This window comes from Manis javanica, chromosome 5, assembly GCF_040802235.1.
Source record: "Manis javanica isolate MJ-LG chromosome 5, MJ_LKY, whole genome shotgun sequence".
Classification (NCBI taxonomy): Eukaryota; Metazoa; Chordata; class Mammalia; order Pholidota; family Manidae; genus Manis; species Manis javanica.
In genome coordinates, this window is record NC_133160.1 from 46,992,997 (window position 1) to 47,011,055 (window position 18,059).

At 43.4% G+C, this 18,059-nt stretch overlaps 2 long non-coding RNA genes across 3 annotated transcripts; one reads left to right on the forward strand and one right to left on the reverse strand.

Annotated features, from left to right (window-relative positions):
• Nucleotides 1-3,252: 3,252 nt before the first annotated feature.
• On the reverse strand, nt 3,253-6,153 carry LOC140849769 (uncharacterized). The gene is made up of 3 exons (XR_012131957.1): nt 6,029-6,153; nt 4,661-4,752; nt 3,253-3,421 (listed from the first exon to the last, which is right to left on the reverse strand). It is a non-coding gene; the product is annotated as an uncharacterized lncRNA (long non-coding RNA).
• Nucleotides 6,154-6,282: 129 nt separating this feature from the next.
• On the forward strand, nt 6,283-11,775 carry LOC140849770 (uncharacterized). Of its 2 annotated transcripts, none has more exons than XR_012131959.1 (3): nt 6,283-6,631; nt 7,144-7,311; nt 11,532-11,775. It is a non-coding gene; the product is annotated as an uncharacterized lncRNA (long non-coding RNA). The 2 variants fall into 2 exon arrangements; XR_012131958.1 differs by having other exon boundaries at nt 7,158-7,311.
• The last annotated feature ends 6,284 nt before the right edge of the window (nt 11,776-18,059 follow it).

The following is an 18,059-nucleotide window of genomic DNA, read 5'->3' on the forward strand; positions in this document are numbered from 1 at the left end:
TGACCTCTATGGACATGTTTCCTCAGCTGCCAAATGATGCAGTTGGAAGAGATGATTTCAAAGGTTTCACTGGAACAATGCAATTCATAACTTAAAGTCCAAGGATGGTACAGTGTGAGGGTACAGCATGGGGTACAAGCTAGGAAAACACTTTTTTGTTGAAACAATGGACCATAAGGTCATGATTTTGTGCCAACTCAATACTCAAAAAAAATATCACTTGGTTTCATTAGCTGCGGCTCTTTCCATGTCCTCTGAGGATGTGAGGGCCATGGATTTTATCTTTATATTTAGGAGCCTATAAAGATGCTTGGCACACAAGTGCTCAATACACATTCACTAAATGAAACCTTGGCATTATCTGGCACACAGTTGGTGTTTGCTTAAAAACACTTCAGATATAAAGGTGCTTTATAAAACTTCAAATGTTTCAAATGAATTGGAATAGGTAGAAACAGTGGAGGGATGGCTACTGATCTGATGACCTTCATCCTATCACTTGGGCTCAGAACAGGAATGACATCAAGAGATACTATATTCTGTGGGGCAGTGGGATCGTCCTTTGCTTCATTTGGAGTTGGATTTCTTGGTGGTTTTGCATGTTGAAATTGATGCGCCCTGCCGTCTTCCATGCTGTCCTCCAGCACGAGAGGGCCAGACACACCGCAGCTGCAGTTCTCAGTCATGCATCGATGGCCCCTCTTTGAAGACTGCAAGTCCCTCTTTCTGATGCTCACTTTATTGCTTTCTCCCTAGGCTAGGGCATCTGTGAGCCACCCGTTTGTACATGTGAGCTCTTATTGTCTTCAGACGTGAAGGCTGGTTTTCCTTCCCTAAACCACAGTTGCAGCAGTAGGAATCTGTGAGTATGTAAGCCAGGAAAGTTTTCTCCTCACCTCTGATGGTATTGCTTCATCTTAGGGGTAGAGAGGAACCAGGAAGAAGTACATCCATACAGGAGACTGGTGGCATGGATGACCACCATGAAGCTAAGGACAGATGCATTATCCAGTCAACACCATTTCTAGTGTCCTGGCATTTGAAAAGCTTGTGAGTGTCAGTTAGAAACATGAGTGGCATGAGAAGGTCAGATCAACTCACAAAGGCTATGTTTCTAGCCTTCCCATGCCCTTTGTGAGGGGGAGGCAAGAAGATACAATAATAATAAATAGCAAAACAACAGCATAAAAACATCACGAGCCAATTGTCTAGATCCTTACAGTTAACTTCTGTGTTGCAAGACAAAGAGAAAAGTATTCTAATACCACAAACTGACATAAATTTGACAAATAAGATTAAAGCTAATCTAAGCAGCTGAGCCTTATGGGTTTACCAGGGACTCATAGGGTACTGGCATCTACTTGTTCTTTTTCCCAGGGTGAAATAGCACATTGTCTAGCACTAAACCAACGAGACAACATCAGTCAGCATGCCTTTTTGCTGTTATGAACGTGCCATTTCACATTCCCCGTTATTGAACATATGTAAATACGTGACAAAAATTGCACTGAAAGAAAGCAATTACCAAGTAAATGCCACTAAGTGGGACACTGAGTCATGGTGTCAGTGTAAACAGGTTACAAATTTATTATATGAGGTCAAAAATCCTGTTTTCTTCTTAATGTTTAAGTCATAAAACTCTCAATGCTTTTCTTTTAAAACATACATTCTAGGAAATGTATTCCTTGGAAATGAAAGTAGCTTATTCACAAAACTTTCCAAATATGTCAGAGTATCAACATACAAGGGATAAAAAAAATGTGCACCTCTTTGTAACCAGCTATTATAACAATCAAATGTAATCACTCTGAGCTGTGGTTGCCACCCCATTTTTTAGTGTTTGTGTCAACATAAGTACAAGGGTAAGTGGTCTCCTGGTTGAAAAATTAACATGCATTATTTCTAAAAAATGTAATATTTATAATTAATCAGCATGTTTGGCTCATATCAAGATGTTGACAGTAATATTGTCACATGTATGGTGAATTCAAATTTGTGACTGATGTTTCCAAAGTACCAATGCTTTGGCCTCACAGCCTGTCCACTTGAGGGGCTGCCCACATCTCTCTCTGCTACCTGCAGAGTTTTCCCCACACTCTGTGTACTCAGTCTGGGCGGACTGGCCTGACTCGCTTGGCCATTCTTCTAATGAGGTGAAGGCCACAGGTTTACTCCCCAGTGAATTCACAGTGAAGAGAAAAAGTTCCTGTCACTAGTCCATTTGACATCCCTTGCAGCTGCCTTAGTCACAACAGCAAGTGGGGGAGCCTGCGTGCGTGGGGTCATTGTAAAATCAATACTGCTCCTTGAGATCAAAGTAATTGCCATTTCTGTTGCTGGGAGTCAGGAATGTTTGCCACAACCAATGAACAGCACATACAAGTACATTTATTTCATGTATGGATTGTCAATGACACTCATTCATTGTTGTTTGAGTGTCTAGAAAGATAAGATGTTAAGAGCCCAAGTACAGCTCAGTCACTTTGACAAGCTACAGCCATCACTCTGTTGTGGCCACCATTTGGGACTTCTTCACCTGGGAACAGTGCAAGGGATGCCTTCCTGTCCATCTTGCAACTCAAATTCCATCCATCTTACCAAGAAGGCTCTGCTCTGATGTGCTCTACAGGTGTGGGATGGGAAGTGGTGTCAGAATGGGTAAATCATTAATAATGGAAACAAAAAGTCATGCAGTTGTTTTCTGGCAATGAAAGGGGTCATGTAAGACCACACAAATTGCCTTAGTCCTACTTAGAGAACACTAGAGAATTTGTTACTTAAAGAGATGACCTTCCTAATTAATTCTCCAGGCAAGTTCTTCAGGTACCATGACAAATGGGGCTGCAAGTGTGGGGAATCACAGCTGGGTATGGGATAATGGGTATAGTAGGGGCTGTGGTGAGCTGGAGAAAAATGCCCATTTAGAGGAGATAACCCTCAATTCTAGATAAATATTTTGATTTTCAAAAAATACATAAGTAAAACAAAATTCTAACTCTTTACCTATAAGTATCTAACTGCTCAGCTATTGCTATCAACTATTTAAAAAATCATGAAAAAATCCTGCATCAGCCAAATGTGCACACACATACACACACACACACACACAAACACACACACACAGCTTATGTGTGACCCCTAAAAACTCTATTGAAGTTTATAAGTGATGAAACATATTCTATCAAGTCCCATGGGATGTTGGAATGTCAACTTATTTGAAGGTAATTCAAACATAATTTATATTAACACGAATAAGGTAACATATGATAAAGTCAATAGTGAAATTTCCAGATGTTCTTAAGATACATCAGACTTCAAGTAAGTGTCAAGGCCATAGCAGAGAGGTGGCTTCAGTCTGGGCCCCCAGGAGCCTGAGTCACTTGCTTCCTTCCTTACAGGGGGGGTTCCTCGGAGGAATACCCTGAGAATCAGAGTGCCGTATTAGCAGTTTTGTGAGAACATCCTTAAAGTGCTGAGTATTCCAATGAAATGCAGTTTTGTTTTCCTTTTTTAAGTAAAACCAACTCCATATATTTAAACATATTGATTATCTGAGATGTTCCATACTAGAATTAAAGTGAGAGTACAGAGTTTGGAGAAACACCCATAGGGAAATGAATAGTAGTTTGAGTATGCCTGTTATTTCAGATACACTCTGTTGTAACTCGATTTGGGATAGCCATTCACATGAGGCACGCTTTTCTGAGAGATGATACCTAGCTTGATGCTCAGGAAACGTCATGACAAAGAATATCTTGACAAATGTGCTTACATTTCTCTCTAGGAGCTTAATTAAAGGTTGGCATTGCCCATGCCTATGTGGCTGCCAGTTTATTGAGACATGATAAGCCTACAGAGAGCACAGGACTAATGTCTGTGGATGCTATAAACACAGTTTTACCTCCTTTCTAATGCACCTATTGTAGGCATGCCACCAGTCCATACTGGTCTCCTGAGTACACTGAAAATATTTTTTGTTCATAATGGAAATGAAAGCACAGATTGGAGATGCCAGGCACAGTCCAGGGAATGCGGACTAAGTGTCACTGAGTGTGAGTGCCCATGGTATGACATCAGCCAAGAGAAAATGAATCTGTGTGGAGATTGGCTCCTCTGGCCAGTGGGACCCTATGCCAGGCCCTAAACCCCAGAGGCTGCTGACGATGCAGAGAGAGTTCAAAAACATCAGAGTGGGCTCCTGATCTGTCTTAGTTTGGGATCCCCCAGAAGCAAACCCTGTGACAAGGATTTGATCATAAGTGGTCCATCTGGGCTGTGAAAGAAATACCAGCAGGGGAGTGGGGACATGGCACAGGAAAGAGAGGGAAAGCTAGGAAAGAGTGTCAGGAAGCCTGGCCCCTGTGGGAGATTCTGGGAGCGCAGAACTTGTGCCTCATGCTTACCCCACCGAAGGGGCAGGGGAGCTGGCCATCTATCCATCCATCCCTTCAATGGAAAGCCTCTGGCAAAGGAATGCTGGAAATCTGGGGGTGGAGGGGAGTAGTGCTACAGGAGAAGGGGAAGGAGACAAGGAGGCCACCAGGAGCAGGAGCTACCAGATATTTAGAGTTCCCAAAGCTTCCAGGGCCCCTAAAGCATATGGAAGTGCAAATAACATTAAGTGTGCATGCTTACAGAAATTCAGATAGCTTTTCTGTACCTTCTAGCCACAAATTTCTGGATGTGTTCATTGAAACTGAACCATTTTCCACCACCTAGGACACTTCAGTCTGCCTCTTGTATAGCTGGCCACTATTTAAAGAGTAAAGTGGAAGTGCACATAAAATGATGCCCTAGGTTTCAACCGGAGATTAAACATCAAAGCCATTTCCTCAGCTTCGCTCTGACACAGTGTGGCATGAGCAGGGAAAGCTTTACTAAAGACAACCATAATCACCACTGGGGGAGGGCTTAGGTCAGTCTCCTCCGTTAACTCCCACAGTTGTCATAGTAACTGCCTGCCTTTCTCCTGAAGAGCCTTACCCATGTCCGTTGATCACACTGTCCTATAACAAAGGCAGATGATGATAATTTTTGAGAGCCCCCATGTGTCAGGCACCACTTTGAGTATTTTGTGTGTAACTCATTTTCATCCACACACAACTTTTTAAAGTCAGGTCTATTATTGAGACAGGCACTGTGGGATTAGGCAAAGTAGGGTGAGGGCCTCTGGAGAAAAAGCAGAGCAAAGATAATTACCATCAGAACAATGTAGCAATGTGCAAAGAAGTCCCTATTGAAACTCTGTGATAAGCATTAAGCAAAGTCAGAGTCACACTAATTCTGTAGGGTAAAGATACCAGACTAGGAATATAGACATCTTCAGTGAGATCAGTTAATGCTCAAAAGGCCAGCAGCAACTTGGCCTGGAATGTTTGAGTGTTCTGCAGATAAAGAGAAGTGTCTCAACATAACCTGTGACTTCACTGTATCAGTTTAGATCATGACACTGTAAAATTTACCTTAGCCTGCTAAAAGGCCCAACTTATTTTAACTGTACTTATGTACCGTATTTCCTTTTCTGATCCTAACCAAGTAATCTGCAACCTAGGAAAAAGACTAATTTAGTAAGCAAGCCCAACTATAAACAGCCCAAGAGTTAAGAAGTAAGATTCTTAACTGACTTCAGCAAACAGGCAACAACCCAGCTCACCTTGGGGGCAAGGTAGGCGGTCTTAATTGACATATCCCAGAGGGAGAAAGAATCAGAGCAGAAAATTTCTGCTATTACTAATCAAAATGAGCATTCTGGGACCACTCAAAAAGTCTGCACCCCTAAACCTTTACCCTTATTTCTGAAAATCCTCAACTGCATATAAAACCCCCATGGACTCTCTTGTCCCCTCCTGGCATGACCCAGGAGCTCTATTCTCTCACTTTATCCCTAAATAAAAACCTGTACCTTGCTCTCCTACTTTGAGTGTTTGTGAAGCTCATTCTTTGGCTTTGTGAACAAGAACCCCTGCATCATTATTACCTTTATTTTGACGCTGAGGGAAGTCAGGCACCTGAAAGTTAGGTAACTCACCATGTTATGCATAGCCGACACATGTCAGGGTCTACATCTGACCTCACTGCTTCTGTCTTTGGAGGCTGCCCTCCCAGCCACGGCACCAGCGAGCCTCAGGCTGCTTGTAGCCCAGCTGAATCACCTGCAGGAGAAGAGAAATTGTGAATATGATTTTGTTGGCTCCAAGTCACAAAGGTCTCCTGGCAACCGTGACTGCTTATGTCACTGCATCTCCCCGTTTAATACCACAGAGAACATCACATTTGCAGACACATCCTTAGCAGGCAGTTTGCCCAGAAAATAGGGAGCAGATTTCTGGATCTGAGAGTGGGAATGGGAAAGAGCTGCTCTCATTTGAAAGGTGGGAGGCTTAGGGCATTGATCCAGAGCTGTGTGAAACATGTGAAACACAGCACCTTCTCACACTGTGGCTTGTGTTGAATTGGCATCCCGGGATGGAAGGCCGAGAGCACTTGGAGGAACTTGGGCAGCCTTTAAGTGTAAGGATTGCGCAAACCCAGATGGGAAGAAATTGTGAGCTTGGAATAATGGAGCAGCCTTCTTCATGTCTGCTCTTTGCAGTGGAGAAGCATATACATCTTTGTGATCAACACTCTAAAGGTGAATTTTAAGAAAAGGAAAAACAATTGATGCAGTGTCATCATACGTCCCCAAATTCCCACAAGAGAGGAGGGCTTTCCCTTCCAGGCGCAATTTCCAACCAAGGTCAGGTTTATGCCCTGACTCTTGAAGTTCACCTTTTATAAACCTGCCTAGACTTGGGAATCTCAAATCCTGGCTCTTTTCCTTTCCCCAACTTGCCACCCTTCTTCATTGTCACGTAGTATTCTGGCTGGTGAACTTAGAAGGGTTCTTTCAGCTCCTTGCCCTACTCAGGCAAAATGCTTGTCCTGGAACACATAATACTTACATACATGATTGAAATTCCCTGAAAATGAACTTCTCTCAGCTTGTGTGTGAGGAAAGAACCATGGGGGTTGTGAGCATTGCAAAGCCCCAGGCTCACAATTGGTGACAATGGCGATACCTCCTGGACACTGGCACACTGAAGTTCACAACCTTCTCTGAGTGGGGAGGAGTTTGATGCATTTCCTTTTTATTGACCAACACAGTGTTCTGCTTCCAGACGCAAAAACCGGAATAAATGGAAATGCAGCTCAACTTGATGCTCCAAAAGCTTTAAACTTCACTGATGCGTACCTCCTAGGATACAACCTTATCAGTCTGCATGGATGCTCATGATATAGTGTTTCTTTGGATGGGAACATTTTCAGACCCAGGTAACTTACCAAATCAAGTCACCTTAGAGTTGAGCCACATTAGAGCAATTTGTTCTAAATTTATTATCATTAACATTCAAGCCAGCTGCAGGAGATTATACAACTGCAAAGCATTTCAAGAAATGTTCCACTGCTGATATCTGGGCTGTTTGATCCAGAAACAAAGGGAAATCATGATCTTGTTGGCTACAGCTTTACTAACAAAGATTTTTGCTTTTCTCAGTAATCACATTTATTCCAAGTTATTTTTATTCCAGTGACATTGGTGCTCGCCAGTGAGTTTAGGTTGATAATAAGAACCATGTCCATGGGTTGGAAGTACATGGCCAGGATTAGTAAGGATCGCATAACTGCATCCCTTCATGTTTGGAATGACCTCTGAGAACAAGAGTGTTCCAAAAGCCAGGATGGAATAATGAGGGAAAAAAGAAATCTTCTCATCTATAGAATGGGGTGAATAAGTAGTAAAATATGAATGCGTGAAATCAATTGGGACTGTATAATTCCAAAAAAACAAAAGTTACATGATCTTTGATGTTAAACAATTACCAGGAACTCTGTGGTACAGCTCAGCATATTTAACAATTAAGTCAAATGACCTTTTGGAAGGAATGTGAGCGTTGTGGGGTTCAGAACTCAGTTCAACTTTATGGGTTTTGAAGTTTTGAACTAATCTTAAACCTTGTATGGTGCCAGTTTTGTATCTGTGTGGTTCAAAAGTTCCTGATGAAAGGACAGTGGGTTTCTGGGAAAAGGAGTGGCAGAAGATCAGATAAACCTGCCTGGACTACTGGGACATCTAACTTCCGGAGGACCCTTCTCTCTCTGCCTCATTTTTCTTGTTTTCTCTCCATGCTTGCCAAACAGGCACCAGATGTGCAACTGCAGTGTGCAAACTTGCTCTGATTTGGGGCTTGTGCTCATCCTATCCCTGCTTCCTGGCTGTAGGATACCCAGAGCTGTGAGGTCAGGTTAGCTCCCCATCTTAGAGTGCTGCTCATTGAGGTTTAGGAGCTTTGAAAAGCCTCTCCTTGAACTCCTGAAATTTTCTTCACTAGTTACTTCTCTGTGTTAAGGATTCTGAAATAATAAAGCTATCCCCTTTAGACAAGGCATGGAGCGTTATCTGTGTAGGCGAATGTATAGAGCAAACCTGCCTCACCAATGAGAAGAAAACATCCCCTCTGGAAACTCTGGGGGTCTCGGGTCTGGGGGCCTGGGGGAATTGAACAAAGGTGAGTGCATTTTGGAAGCAGAAGGAAGAGGGAAGGGTCTGGAGCATGGAAGAAGCAAGGAAAAGCCATGGTGGGAGGGGTGCCACCAGTGGGGGACTGGGCAGCTGGGAACAAAGGCAACAAAAATTTGAAATTCAGAGACTAATGGGAATCGACAGGTAGGACATTTCTAGCACTCATGTGGCTTAACTCAAGAATTTCCTAAACCTTCTCTACTAATATTTTTAAGTGGGCTTACTAATTGGTCTTTCATGTAGTTGCCTGTGTGTTTCTGGCACCCTGTAGGTACTTGCTTTGCTATTTCTTATATTTAAAATACGAAGAATTAAAGTCCTGATTATAAGAATTGCATTTAATTTACTTGCATGTTCACTAGCCTCACCCCTAATGTGTGGGACTGTGGGGAAGAGTACAAGTGGAGGCCCATCCCAAATGGGTACAGTACATAAAAGTTATAAATCAGGCTGGCAAGCTGTTCAATGAACTGTTTCTGTTCTTCCACATTGACAAATATATCTTCATGATGATAAAATAGGAAAGTATGCATAAACTATGGTGTTTATGTGACAGAAAATTGCCAACATATCAAAGATGATTGGATTTAATTATTATGCACATGCTTGTGATAGTTATATGTGTAATAAAACAATATGAACAGTTTATAATTGTTATTCGTTCTTAATTTTTTCTCATCTTCATTTCAGCAATATCACTAATTCCATTTTTTCAAGTCAAAATTTTCAAAAAGTGTTTTTAGAAAATGATACTGAATTGGCAAACTTTGTCCAGTCATTGTGTTCTTCAATAGACCTACCAAAACATAATTGCGATTTGAAGATACTTTCCTCTGCTCAGACCAAGCAAATGGATTTCAATACAATTCTTCAAGTGGTACTTAGATGGGAAATGAAGAGTGAAGTTGGCATGAATGTTCAGACATTATAGTGATCTCATATAGGATAAACTATTGTCATTATTAAAATAGTTAATTTTATCATATAGATTGCTATCACATCAAAATTTTCATTTCTTTTAGCAGCAATGATATACAGTTTTAGGTTCTTTCAAATTTTTCAGTACTAGAATATTATAAAGAAAACCAAAAAAATCCATCTGGTACTCAGTTTATTGTAATCTGTTTTTAAGCACTCTATAGTGTGCATAAAATACCATCTGTAGGCAATGTATCTGGAGATTTTTTGTACCTAAATCTTCCCCTTCATAATTGTAAATGTTTTTGTTTCCTCTTTTGAATTTGCATTTTTTCTGGAAGGTTACTTTGTTACACAGTTCTCGTGAACTTTTTAAAATCTAAAATAATAAAAAAAATGTTCCATAAAGTAAAATAGACAAACTTGGATCTGTTTTGCAAGCTATTACTAAAATTAGTAGTAACCACAATTCATACCAAATAACTTTGGGTAGTGCAAATTCAAAATTAATTTAATTTTCTTCCAGAGTTTATGATTTACTCTTTATTTGGGCATCTTCTGCTTTTCACTTAACTTTTCTGATACATTTCATATCATGTCTAAATTAAATCTGATTTCTTTATCAGCATTCAGGCAGCATATTGTATAACCAAGAAAAGTCATAAAGTCAATATTGATAGTGTTTCATCAAGATGTTCTATTCTGGGACAAGTCCAGAAAATGTCACATACAATTTTGAATCATTCCAAAGAATGTCATTGCTGTTGGCCTAGCTGAGGCCATGCCTCATAGTAACAAATTCAAAACATGTGCCATGCATGGCGCAAGGAACTCTTCTAGTTTCCAGCCAAATTTATGGCCTTATATCTTTTACTTTACCAACCATGTCAGCACGATTATCATAGATTTGTCCTGAGCAATCTTTTAAATCATTGGGATAAAGCTGACATGTAAAATTTAATTTTGTAAAAAATTTAGCCAAATCCTTTGAAAATATTTTTATAAAATAGGACAAGTCACAGTTGGAGCATCCAATATGATGCTCACCTAACAGTATTTTTGTATGTACAACTTTGCATGCCATATGACTTTTTAACACTGCAAAATGCTCCTCAGCTTTAGCTGTTGTGATGACGACTTAAGTCACAACTGCTCGGGAACCCTGTGGGAAGGAGAGAGAGGCAAGGTTGGTGAGCTTGCATCCTCACATTCGTTCTGTCAGAGGGAGGCGTCCACAGAGTAATTGATGGTTTTTTTCCCCCCAAGCTAAGTGCTTCTGCCACTCAAATTCTTTCCACTCCTGAGCAGTGTGTGCTCCTGTCTGTTAGCCACAGGATTCAGACAATTCTGTGGCATTTGGGTGCAGCCTCCTTTTGCTTCAGGTACTTAGGGGAAAAGATGTGAGGTCACCTGACCGCATTAGCTGGCTTTGATTGCCAGGATTGTTGGCCTGTGTTAGGGGGCTCTACTGGTGACCCAGGAGTTTACTGACTTGCAAATTGAGTCCAACAAGGTAAGTCTCAGAATTGGAGCATCACCTTCTGGTCATGTGTTGGAACCAGGTGATAACATTTTTTTTTCCTCCTTCCTTCCCTTCCTCCCTTCCTTCTTTTCTCCCTCCCTCCCTCCCTTCTTCCCTTCCTCTCTCTCTTTTTCCTTTGCCTTCTTTTTCCTTTTCTTGTTCTTTCTCTTGTCTTTACAGGGAACAGTGCTTGACACATACTTGGCACTTAATAAATATTTGTTGAATAAATGATAATAACATAAATTACACTTCTATTTTTTTGTAGGAATATCTTGCAGCTGATATTAGAATGTATTATACATCTACTGTGTAGTAAACATTTTCATAAAACTAGTAATAATGGAAGACAAACATCATTTATAGAGTGATGATGCAGAGGTAAATTGTGGAACTGCAGGCCCAAATCCGTGTCTCTAACTGAACTGTAAATAACAAGGTGAAAAGCCTACAGGGTCATTGGCTGTTGGTTATGATGTACCCATACATGAACTCAGGTTTAATTCTCTCAATTTTCTTCTTTCTCATCAGCAATTCTGACTGTCTGTGTGGATTTCAGTGGCCATTCACATTGGCAGCAATGCAGGGCAACCCTCATAGATCAAGGGAAATGAAGCTGAACAACAAGGAGAAGGAAGAAATCAAACATAGAAACCTATGGTAGAGATGCAGGAAGACTTTACAGATGCAGCTATGACACGGATGTCCCTGAAGTCCCTCAGGGTGATGCTGCAGAACATTTGGAGAACAAAATGCTAAGAAAAAAGCATTCAGATGATGGTAACCTTTATTGCTGCTTATGAAAGCTGTGCATGTTAGTCTTGCTTAAGATCTTGCTAAAGATGAATAAAAACTTGTGTTTCTATTTCAAGTTATTTGAGCAACAGCAGTAGCAAAAACAGCAACAGAGTCAGATGAGTGTGTAGTTAGCAAAGGGTGCTGCCTTCTGCCATGTGCAACTACCCATTGATTTGCTAGCTAGCCCTTGACAGACATCTGCATAAATTCCATCCTGTCTCCAAGATACTGATAATAAGAATGGCGATAATAATTGCCAAGCGACAAGAAAATATTTATTGCAAAGCCATTAAATCATTTATAAAGCTTGCAAAAATTTTGCTCCTCTAGATTTTTCTAATTCCAAAGAGACTACATGACTATTCCTTGGTGTGGCAGCTGCTCTGATGCTTCTGGTGGATTAGTAGGCTGAGACAGAAGATGGTCGAAAGTCAAGATTCCAGTGTTGACCCCTGAAAAGACTGCTGAGTGAGCAATGCTACATGCTTGGGTGTGGGTAAAATTGTAATATTTCCAGAGTATCTCACCTGGCTTTGGTTCATTTGCATATCCTCAGGGTGGAGAGAAGTTCATCTCCATGACAATGGGTACTTACCTGGGCAACCTAGGGTGTGTCTGAACCTGAGAGGTTAAGGGGAGGAGCTTGCTTGCTTGCTTCCTTCTGGAACAGTGGAGAGAGATGGCACTGGACTGCAAGTTTGTAAGCGATAAACGGGTTTTAAACTTTATTTCTCCCTTTGACTGATTTCAGTTTTTAGAGGTATTTTGCCCTGGAAGTTCCTCTTCCTGGAATTACATCTGGTGGAAGTGGGCAGGATTCCTCTGAACCCAAAATCTGTCATAATGGGTGTGACCTTTGGGAGGGCTGCTCCTGTGGATGGTGGGGAGGCCCCAGTGGATGCAGTGGCAGAGGGTGTTGCTTCACCTGTTATTATCTCCCCAGCTGTGGGGCTTCCAATTTGGGAACCCCTAGTGGGAAATTTGTCCAGGGTACGTCTTAGAGGGGTGGGGACTTCCGCAGAACTGGGGTAGGGTGGAAACACGGGAAGCTGTAGAATTAGCCCTCCCTGAGTTGGAAGACTGCTTGGAGACCTTAGGGGGCCTTAGTGGCTGGCATTATAGGTTCTCTTTTCATCGAGATAGTGGAAAATGTTATACAGAAGAGAGAGGGACTTAGGCAGGAGAAAGACACACTTCAGCATTGCTTGGAGGAGCTGGGTGATAACCTATGGAATGCTATTAAAGAAGAGAGACAGTTGCTAAAAAGACAGGCCACAATCCTAGAAGACTCCTTAGCAGCAAGCGGGGGAGGCAGCAGGAAAAGAGCATTGCAGGAGGCTGTGGGGGAGGCAGAGGAAAAAGTAGTGTCTTCTGGCCCCAGAAATGGTGAAGGAAGAGCCATTGGTGGAGGAGCCTGAGGGAGAAGAGGAGAAGGCAGGGCCATTGGTGGATCTGCTACCTAGGCCACTGCCAGAGGCACCATCTTCTCCTGTTTTAAAGGCCTGCCCAGCTGTAATTAAGAAAATAAAAGCAAAACAACAGCGGGCTCCTGACAGGGAGGAGAAGCCCCCTCCCCAGGTTGTGGAGCACTCCATGCCCCACCCCTATACCCAGGATGAGCTGGTGGATGTGAGCGTCTGGTATAGGCAGAGGCCATCAGAATCTCTGCCTACATGGCTTTTATGTCTCTGGGATATGGGGGTGGAAAACATTGTTGTGTTGGGTACTGAGATGAGTAGAATGGCTTCCCTGATGACTCACCCTTCCCACCAGCAGTGGTTGCAAAATGTCCAGCATGCCTCAGGGAATCAGACACTTCTGGAATGGCTGACAGCTGCCATCAGGGTAGTTTGGTCAAATTCTCCCAGTAGTTGGAAATGTATGCAGAGCTCCAACAGGCACTGCAGAAATTGGGTATGAAAAATATCATCTATGAGGTGTTCATTATAGGAATGAGAAATCTGGTGGTACATACAGGTCCCACATCTCTTTTGGGTCCCTAATGACTACACTTGGCCCTTGCTCCCCACCTAGGACAACCCATAAATGAGGCTACTCATACTTTAGCAGATCTGGGGGAAGTTGAAACAATAAGGAAACGGAGGGAAGTACGGGCCACGACTGAAAGGAGAAGTGCAAAAGGCCCCATGAAGGTCTTGAGAACCCAGATGTGGGTTGATTTGATAAAGGCTGGGGTAGTGAAAGAAAAACTTGATGGGCAGCCCAATAGGTTCTTGTTAGAATGGTGTCACCAATTAAAGCCAGAGCAGCAGTTCCAGCCACTGAGGTCCAGGACCTGGAAACCAGAGTCAAGGCCTCATGCCTGGCCTGTGTCCCTGCAAAACTTCATGGGAGACAGTACTCAGGATTCGCCTGAGCCCTCATCCCCACAGAAGGATGGCTGGGCATTGAGGTTCAACTAAGGGGGGAGGTCAAAGTCCCCCCATCTTGGGGACATGGTGGGGACCAGAGGCCACATGTAGAATTAGCAATTCATTAACCCCCTGTGAATGTACAACATGTCCTGGCAATGGTGGACACAGGAGCTGAGTATTCTCTGATTCATGGCCACCCTGAGGGGTTCCCTGGGACCCCTGCTATGATAGATGGCTATGGGGGTAAGGCAATTAGAGTGAAGAAAGCCCAAATCTCATTGGGGTTAGGACATTTACCCCTAAAGGAGTATGCTTGTACATTTTTCCCATCCCTGAATATATTTTCGGGGCAGATATCCTGCAGGGCCTATGGTTACAGATCACTGCAGGTGAGTTCAGGCTGAGGGTATGTGTGATAAAGGCAGTTCTGAGGGGACATACTAAGCACCCACACTCTGCCTGTACCTCAGCAGGTGATAATTATTAAGCAGTATGAATTGCCTGAGGGGCACAAGGAAATTGGAGAAACTCTAAAGGAGTTGGAGAGGATGGGCATCATAAAGCCCACTCATTGTCCTTTTAATTCCCCAGTGTGGTCAGTGAGAAAGCCAGATTGCTCCTGGCATATGACTCTAGACTGCAGGAAATAGAATAAAGTCACACCCCCTTTGCATGCTGCTGTCCCCTCTGTAGCAGACATTCTGGACACCCTCAGCCATGAGCTGGGAACATATTATTATGTAGTAGACCTTGTTAATGCTTTCTTCTCTAATGACATAGTACAGGAAAGCCAGGAACAGTTTGCCTTCATGTGGGAAGGCTGGCAGTGGACATTCACTGCCCTTCCTCAAGGTTATCTCCACAGTCTCACCATCTGTCATGGACTTATAGCCCAGGACTTGACCACATGGAAGAAACTGCAAACAGAGTGGTTGTATCACTACACTGATGACCTTATGCTCACATCTGATTCTCTTTCAAATTTAGAAGGGGCAGTTCCTAGACTGTTGAAACATCTATAGGAAAAAGGATGAGCTGTGAACATCACCAAGATTCAGGGACCTGGTTTGTCTGTGAAATTCTTGGGGGTTGTTTGGTCAGGTAAAACTAAAGTTGTTCCTAAAGCACTCATAGGCAAGGTCCTGGCTTTCCCACCCCTACCACTGTGGCAGTATTACAAGAGATTTTGGGTCTTTTGGGCTACTGGAGAGTGTTTATCCCACACTTGGCACAAATTCTGAAGCCCTTATACCAGTTGTTATGAAAGGGCATCAGGTGGGACTGGGATGAGACATGTGCAGCTGCTTTTACTGCTGCTAAGCGAGCAGTCAAGGCCATACAGGCAGAGGTCTGGTACACCTTGATAGAGAAGCAATGGCCTGCTGTGTACTACGCCTTGTTGGCTACAGAGCCCATCACTGGAACAGCTCTGACCAAGGTAATAACCACCTATCCCATCACGGGGTGGGTGCAAGACTGGACCCAAAGGCCACAGAGTGGTGTGGCACAGACACCTACACTGGCCAAATGGGGCACATATTTATAGCAGTGCAGTGTCCTCTCTACTAGCCCCTTCAGTGGAGAACTGCAAACTTATTGGGGCTAGTGACGCATATGAGTGGAAAGCAGGAATAACTTGCTTTTGAGCCATTGGTAGCTGAGAGTCCTTATCAGGAGGAAAAGCCCCTATACCTGAAGATCCTTGGTACACAGACAGCTCCAGTCATGGGCAGTCCCCAAAGTGGAGGGCTGTAGCTTTCCATCCTAAGACTGAGACAATATGGATGGAGGATGGAGAGGGGAAGAGCAGCCAATGGGCTGAGCTGCAGGTAGTATTACGGCTTGTGATCACCCAGGAGCCTTCCCCCATAGTTATCTGCATTGACAGCTGGGCTGTCTATCAGGGCCTGACCCTGTGGCTACTGACATCGTATCATGCCAACTGGATGGTTAGTCTCTGGCCTCTTTGTGGCAAGAGTTGTGGTAAGACCTATGGGCCTCTGGTCAGACTAAGACTGTTACTGTATACCATGTGACTGGCCATTTGCCTTTGGCATCCCCAGGGAATGATGAAGCAGACATACTGGCCCAGGTGCGATGGCTAGAAGGAAAGCCTGCCTCTGATGTGGCCAAATGGCTGCATCACTGTTTGTTCCACATACGACAAAAGCCCTTTGGTGGGGCTTTCCATTGACCTTTGAAGAAGTCAGCAGAGCCTGGAAGGAGTGCGTTGTGTGTTCTAAAGAGGGACTTACACTGAGTCCCACAGCAACATGGGACAATAGTGAGGGGGCCAATACCCCTTGTCAGGTGGGAAATAGACTATATTGGGCCTCTGCCTATATCAGAAGGATATCGGTATGCCATGACTTGTGTGGACACAGCTACTGGACTACTGGTTGCTTTTCCTGCATGTCATGCAGATCAGGAAACCACCAAGAAGGGCCTAGAGCATCTCTTTGCAGCCTATGGCTGGCCACAGGTGATTGAGAGTGATCAAGGCACCCACTTTACTGGACATTCATTACAAAAATGGGTGCAACAGTTAAGAATGAAGTGGAACTTTCATGTACTATATAGTCCAACTGGGGCAGGCATGATAGAGAGGTACAACGATTTGTTGAAATCTGGCCTGAAGTTGGCCACCAATAGACTACAGGGTTGGTCAGTTCACCTATGGACAGTGCTGGAGCATTTGAATGAGAAGCCACGTAAAGAAGCTTTGAGCCCTGGGGATACGCTCACACACCTTGCTGCCTCTCCTATACAATTGTACATCCAAACCAAAGAAGAGTTATTGAAGCCAGGATATGGCCAGCAGAGCAACATCCTGCTGCCAGCCCCTACTGCATTCAGCTCTTTAGCCACTGTTGAATGGACCTGGCCCTGGACATTTCGACACATGGACCAGTGATGGCTGGCCCTTCTGGCACTTTGGGGGAAAGGCCTGGAAGTTGGCCTCCTGTGTGTATTTCTGGAATAAAAGCTGACTGGTCCCCAAAGGTCACAGTAGTGTACCCAAAACATCCAGGAGATAAGAGCATCTTGCGGGGAAGTTTTGTTTTGTCTTTATGGCCAGTGCATGTACCTCCCATAGCCCTATATATTGACCCATCTGTAACTCCCACAGGAGGGGGTGAAAGTCTGGTATACTAGACTAGGACGAGATCCCCATTCCTGCCACTGTTTTATCACAGGACCACTCTCTTGCATGCATCCTACCTGATGGATAAGATTTGCCTATGCTGGTGACATTAAAACATGTATTTTATCACCCTTAAGTTTATCTCTCCTACAGTCCCTGTGGCCTGAATGTGCCCCCTGGCTGCAGCTGCCGCATGAGGATTGCTCTGAATCCTCAGCTATGGCCTACCTATGGAATGGATGAGCTGTGGACTTAATTTGTATTGACTTTGAACCTAGCTGAATCCTCCAGTTTGAGGATTGTAGTGATTTTATTGCTGTTGCTATTGTTATGTCATTAGTCTGGTCACAATGCTCCAGTTTTCTCACCCAGGGACCATTGCAGAAGAAGAACTAGTGGATTGTAAGGTGAAATTTCTGGAGGGGTGGCCTGTGGGTAAAATTGTAATATTTCTGGAATATCTCACCTGGCTTAGGTTCATTTGCATATCCTCAGGGGTGGAGAGAAGTTCATGTTCATGTCAATGGGTAATTACCTGGGCAGCTGAGGACCTGTTGGAACCTGAGAGGTTAAGGGGAGGGGCGTGCTTGCTTGCTTGCTTGCTTCCTCCAGAGCAGGGGAGAGAGACAGTGCTGAATTGCAGTTTATAAGCAATGAACGGGTTTTAAACTTTATTTCTCCCTTTGAGTGATTTCAATTTTTAGAGATATTTTGTCCTGGGATTTCCTCTTCCCTGATTTA